This window comes from Brassica oleracea, chromosome C2, assembly GCF_000695525.1.
Source record: "Brassica oleracea var. oleracea cultivar TO1000 chromosome C2, BOL, whole genome shotgun sequence".
Classification (NCBI taxonomy): Eukaryota; Viridiplantae; Streptophyta; class Magnoliopsida; order Brassicales; family Brassicaceae; genus Brassica; species Brassica oleracea.
Genome location: NC_027749.1, coordinates 5,848,995 through 5,856,156, shown reverse-complemented (window position 1 = coordinate 5,856,156; position 7,162 = coordinate 5,848,995).

The following is a 7,162-nucleotide window of genomic DNA, read 5'->3' as shown; positions in this document are numbered from 1 at the left end:
AACATCGGACATTGGATGGATGTAGATCCAAAGTCCTTCGTGCGTGGAGCCCTAGTCACGTCAGCCATCTTGCCGTCGCAATCTCTTGTTCACAAGCACCGGGATCTTAAGCTACAACTTAAGCTTAGATCAAGACTCCAACCTGAGGCTCTGATACCAATTCAGATCTCTTAGAAACACAATGAGTTATAAGAACAATTTTTCTTATTAGCTTTAGAAACTACTCAAAACTAAAGCTCTCAATATGTTTCTCTCATATCATATGGAACACCTCTCCATTAGACCTATATTTATATGAAAGACAATTCCCTTTAACATGTGGGATATGGAAAACACAAACCTAACCTAAATAGAAACTTTCTTTTCCTATTTCTAGGTTTCCTATTTATGTTTATCTTAACATATTAAACATCTAATAATATGTTAAGTTTCCACAAGCTTGGAATTATCCAACACACGAAACTATATACTCCTCATGGTTTATCGGTTTAGGTAGAAGAAGTGGCTCTATATAATGTCAAACTTACACATATCTATATTTTGTGAATATTGGATATGTATTATAATTCAAAAATGATTTTAAATGATGCCCTTTGCTAAAAAAAAAAGATTTAAAATCCAATTTGATTTTAATATATTTTCCACTTTCAACCTAACAACTCTAAAATATCCAAATCGCTTTTATGCCATTTTATTCATTAGAAATATCTAAGTCAAATAATTAGTTCAAAACATTTAAGTATTATACTAAATCATTTTCAAGATCTGCATAAAATACTTGTCAACAATTGTAAAATACGAAAAATTCATTATCACGGGTCATACTATATTTACATTCAAATATATTGACTCAGTCATAACAAAAAGATGAATAAATTTATTTATGGAATTTAAAATATTTGATAGACGGAGATTTACTTGGATTTTTACATCATATTTATTTTTAAAATGTATAAAGAAGAATTTGTTAATCAACAAAGATCTCGGGTTAGATTTTTGGCAGAAAATATACGTAAAGCAAACTTTCCTATTATATACTAGGTTACAATGAATCATTTAATGTCCTATCTTATTATATAAAGCTTAGTTTTTCAAAGTTGCTAATTAACATGATCGCGACATGTGTCAATAAAACTTTGAAAATTATGACATGTATCAAAAAATATGATATAATTTTCTTTTATTTAAGATTTTTAAAAAGGAAAAATTATTATTACAGAAATATTTTAACGGTTCTTTTAGGATTTATAAAAGAAAATTTACTATTACATAGTTTCTTACAATTATAACTAGGTGTTTTTCTGCACCATGTGCAGTAAATATTTTTTAAACTAACTTATATTTAAAAATAAATTTTATTAAATAATATATATATTACTATTTTCTTACTAATATTTAATATAGATTTGATATATATTAAATCAATTTGTATAAAACTAATAAAACTAATATAAAATTATATAATTATCAAATATTTAACCTAAACAATATTTATAAAATTTGTAGATATATAAGACTAATGATGTTACGATTAGATATTTAAATTTTTAAAAAATTATAGAAATCTTTGAAAGCTTTAATAATACAAATTGTATAAGTATACAAAATAATAATATTTCAAAATTTGAAATGTTATATATAAATATATTTATTTTATAGATGATGTATGAGCTATTACCATATTTTAAAAAAGTTTACCAAAAAGAAATATCAATATTAAATGTAATATATAAATTATTACCATATTCTAATAAGTTAGCAAAAAATATAAATCAATATTAAATGAAATTATTCATGTCATATTTTTTCGGAAGCCATGTCATCAATTTCAGTAGCCATGTCATATTTGTTTTGTGAAATTGATTGTAGAAAGGACGTGTGACAAAATCACTTCGAAAATATAGTCTAGGGGATAATATTCTTTTTTGATGAAAGTTTCTAATTAACATGATCACGCCATGTGTTGATAAAAAATTTACGATTGTGACATGTGTCAAAAATATGATACAATTCTCTTTTGCTTAGGATTTAAAAGAATTTTTTTTTTCGATGGCTAAATATGCCAGATTTAAAACGAGGTTTAGCAAAGGAAAATTATCATTACAAAAAAAAATTACTTTTGTTTTTAGGATTTTAGAATAGGAAAATTACTATTACATAGTCTCTTACGATTATAAGCCTAATTGTAAAAGTTACTCCTATTATTTTTCTTATAAATAACTAAATTTTCTTTTAATAGAAAATTTTTTGTTAAAAAAAAATATAAAGCAAAAATAACTTTAAATATTTCACCAAATATGGTTGTGACATGTATTAATAAACAATAGATTATGAATGTGTCAATAAAAACCTGTCATTATGTGAAAATAATTTCTTTTTCCTATATTCTTATATAAAAGAGATTTATAAATATTTTTTTCCTTTTTAATCTTAACCAAATAAGATTTTTTTTTACCTTTTCTTCTAAAACATGACCAAAGAGAATTGTAAAAGTTCAATTAACAGTAATTTTACTTACAAAAATTTAATGATAAACATGATACTAAAAATAATTAATTAACTAAAAATTATAAAATATTAGTGATGTTGAAAAAAAACGAATTTTGAAAATAGTAACGTTTTTATAGCTAATGTTAACTCGCAATAATTATTTGATAGTGATTTTAATTTTCTAACTCCTAGACAAAATATAATTGTAGAAGATTTTGTAATATTAATATCCTTTTCTAAAACCGTAAAAAATCTATAAAGGAATATTTGATAGTTGTTTTCATTTTTTGTAAATCCTAAACAAAAGAGATTTGATCATATTTTTTTTTATTTTTTTCTTTTAAAACATGACCAAAGAGAATTGTAAACGTTCAATTAACAGTAATTTTACATTTAAAAATTTAATGCTAAACATGATACTAAAATTATTTAATTAACAAAACAAATTGTAAAAATATTAGTGATATTGAAAAAAATGAATTTTGAAAATAGTGTCTTTTAAAAATAGCTAATATTAACTTCCTTTTCTAAAACCCTAAACAATTTGTTATTATGAAATAATATTAATTCTCTAAATTATTTTGTCACCCAACATTATGGTTATTATGAAATAATGTTAAGTACTATATCTTTTGCTCAAGATGGATCTACAACATTTTGACATCATTTATAAAATGAGTTATCATATATGATACATCATTTATACCATATCATCTTATATTATATAACTCCAAATATTAAAAAAATAAAATTTGATAAAACCACTTTAGTAAACCATTTGCTAATATATATATCAAATTTTATTTTTAATAAAATAAAATTTTATAAAATTATTTATACCAACAATTTTTTAATATATATATATATATTACGCTAAATTAATTTTTATAAAATTATTTATACCAACAATTTGTTATTTAAGATAAGTTTAAAGTTACTAAAATCCCTACAAAAATTTTTGTTGTTTTTTTAGTTCAACTAAAAGAAAAAAATTACAAATATATACTATTAAATTAGTAAAAAGTCTCATGAATCAATATTAAGTCTCACCAACTCAACAAATATAACTCTTATAAATACACACAAAATATAATGAGAGAGATTAGGTATGGGAATTTGGGTTTTCGGGTCGGGTACAAATTTGTTCCTTTCAAAATTGATTTTCTCTGGTTTCTCAACATTTGGATCCAACTAGGTATTTGAAAGAAATTTGGTTCAGGTTCGGGTCGGTTCCTTTCAGATCCGAGTCAGTTCAAGTCCATAATTCAAGTACCTCTAAAATACATGTAATTTGGATATGTGACGGGTCCGGCGGTTCGGTTATTTAAGACCAAAAAGACTCATAGAATCCAAAAACCTGTAAAACTCAAAACACGAAAGCTATCCGAAAATATTTAAATATTCAAAAAGACCTGAAATTTTACCCAAAATCTTATCCAAGGAGCCAAAAATATCCACAATTTTATCTAAATACCAAAGATATATTTTGAAAATTTTCTTGAAACTTGAAACTATAACAAAACGCGAACCCAAAACTTAAAAAATAAATAAATAAATATATATATATATACTGAAAACATATATGAAATAACCAAATATACATAATGTACACACAATATTTTGGGTATTTGGGCACCCGGTGTCAAATAGAAAAACTCACGGGTCCAAAAAAATCTAATAGGTACATTTTTCCTATCCTAGACTTGAACCTGTATTTCGTGTTGGTTCCGGTTCGTTATTTTGATCGGGTAAATTTTCATGCTTAAGAGAAAATCTCAAATAAACTAATTCAGTTTATACAAATTTCCTTATTCAATATAATACAATTTTTTTTACATAATAATATACAACAAACCCTGAATATTAATTCATATCCAACTTTGTCTATAACCTAATAAAAAGCGCATGTCAAAATCTGCTTAGATCATTAATACTACCATTCACATGTATTGAACTCATCTATATGCATTGGACTGGACAGCTTTATTTTGTCGCTAGACTCAGTATATGCTCTGTTTACATTTTGCGGTGCATTTAGTTTTACAGCATTCACAAAAAAAGATATGAGGGCATTTTTGTAATAATATAACGAACCTACGACTGTATTTTTGTAATAATATAACGAACCTACGACTTTAAATTCTAAGAACTCCAGTATCTTAACTGGGGGTATCCAGGTAAGAGCATGATTATTAGGAATTCTTAGAATTGAATTCTTAGCGTAATATAAGAACCCGTCTCTTAACTTTTAACTAAAAAGGTTAAGAACCGGCTTTTAAAATTCTTATTTAAGAACAGATTCTTGCTTTTTTAGTTAAAAGTTAATAGACAGGTTCTTATATTCCGGTAAAAATTTCATCTTAAGAACCTCCCAATAATCATGCTCTTAGCTTCGGGTAAAAGACGGTTCTTATCTTTTTTTTAGATTTTAACGAACGAAACGCGTGAAAGCGGCGGTTGTGGACTGCGTGGAGATGATTTGGGACTCGGTGGACGAGCTGAGCCGCACGCTAGGCGTTTTGAAGCATCTTAGGGTTTCCGGCGGTTCGGCAACCGAGTTCAGGTGGCAGATGAGCAACGCGCAGACGTGGACGAGTGCAGCGTTGACGTATGAAGACACGTGTCTCGATGGGTTTCAAGGGATAGACGGTAAGATCAAATCGGAGGTGAAGCGGTGGATGACAAAAGTGGCGAGGGTTACAAGAGCAACCAGCTAGATGAAAGACGTGACAAGCCCCCATGTTGTACGTTCTTGATGTTATATAATGTGCGTGTCCTATGGACGATTGTGGTTTGTGTTAGTTTTGAGTAGGGCTGAGCAAAAAACTCGGATCCGAAGAACCGAACCGAACCCGATCCGAAAAAGTAATACTGAACCCGAACCGAAATTGATTAAATATCCGAACGGGTTCAAAATTTTGGTATCTAAAGAACAGAAACCGAACCCGATCCAATCCGAAGTATCTCGGGTACCGGAGTGTAACCGAAATAGAATTACATACCTATATATTACTTATTTTTAGATTTAATATATATTAAAAACATTCAAAATACACAAGATACTTTTAAGTTATCTAAAATATTTGAAAATATAAATAAATAGTCAAAAGTAAATGTCTAAAATAAATAAAATATATTCAAAACACCAAAATACTTGAAATATCTATTGATTTTCTATCCAAATATTCAAATCAACCAATTTATATGTTAATTTTAGGTATTTTGACATATATTATACAAATTTATATGTAATATATTTTTTGGTTTTATAAATTTTGAGAAATTTTAAATATATAATGAATATTAAAATTTTAAAAATAATTTAAATGAGTTATCCGAACCCGCTAAGATCCGAATCGAACCCATACCGAAATTTAAAAATACTTGAATAGGGCTGGAATCTTTAAACTCGAAAATCCGAATAGATCCTAACCGAACTCGAATGGGTACCCGAACGTCCAGCCCTAGTTTTTAGTTTATTCGTGTTTGTGTTTAATTTCAAGTTGTCTACTATATAAAGAAAAGAGTTTTTGAAGTTCATTTTTAGTAGTTCCGATAATCGTAACCAAATATTGTATTATGTCATGAACCAGATTGTGGATGGCTCATAACCAAGAGATTATGATTTGTAATCTTTCCATTTATCTATGACGGTGTAATCTCTTATATAAGGAACCTTTATGTTATGAATAAAGATAGATTTTTCCATTACTTTTATAACACGTTATCAGCACGAAACTCTAAATCCCTAAGCTAATACCCAAATCGAAAAACCCTAAAACCCTAAGCCTAGCCGGCGATCCGACGAACACTAAACCCCGATCGTGTCTCTTGTTCCCGCATCTGTTCCAGCTCGCGTCACCGATCAGCTTCAGCCCAAGGTGTTCCTGATCCTAGCTCAAACGTTCGCGACCCGAGAGCTGCTCCAGCACTCTACCTCTTCCTCGTTCGCGACAACATCAGACAGCTCGCGTCCGACGATCAAGGCATTCCCGATCAAGCAACAAAGGACGTCCACGACCCGATAGAAGTGACTCGATCCATTCCAGCTCGCGTCCCGTTCGTGTCCAGCTCGCGGCTCAACTCCTTTGGTGGTCCGATTCAACAATCATCTAAGGTTAAAAGGTAATTCAAAACCTAAGAACCCATAATCGAACATGGATTGATTGATAAAGAATGAAACCCTAAAACCCTAATCTTTATGAATCAAAACCATAGGGTAATAGATCAAAAATCCTAATTGAGTAAATCGAAGCTCTAAAAGTTCGATACCCCAAACCCTAAATCATGTTCCTACATGATTAAAACCCCAAATCGGTTTTTACAAGTTAAAATCCGATAAACCCTATATCTATAAACCCTAAATGATATAAGTATCAGAATTAATTATACTATAATTATCAAATCACATATTAACCCTAATCGAATATTTTGAAATCAAAACTATTTTCGGTTTTGATCATTGAGGTTTAAAATCTGATTGAATCTGATGCTATGTTGCTAGAATTGTTTGACCGTTAAATTGATAGATTTATTTTCTCATCCTGCTTGGTTAATTGTTCATCTGATTTAAAATTGTTTAAACCGACCAGCCCGTTACAACATTGATTGAATCTGATAGGTTGCTAGCTTGCTTTGCTTATATAATCCGATAGGTTGATAGACTGATTGA